The following is a 203-nucleotide window of genomic DNA, read 5'->3' on the forward strand; positions in this document are numbered from 1 at the left end:
TGTCCCTCATAGAGAAAAAGCTGCCCATAGATGCACTGTATGAGTGTGTGTGTGTGTGAGAATGGGTGATTGGCAGAAACCTGTACTGTAAAGTGCTTTGAGTGGTCATCAAGACCACTGCTATGATACAGACAATTTACTATTTACCATCGTCTCTGACATAAATGAAAGCAATACGTTTTCAGTCTGTACAAATAAGACAA

Source organism: Paralichthys olivaceus, chromosome 3 (assembly GCF_024713975.1).
Source record: "Paralichthys olivaceus isolate ysfri-2021 chromosome 3, ASM2471397v2, whole genome shotgun sequence".
NCBI lineage: Eukaryota > Metazoa > Chordata > Actinopteri > Pleuronectiformes > Paralichthyidae > Paralichthys > Paralichthys olivaceus.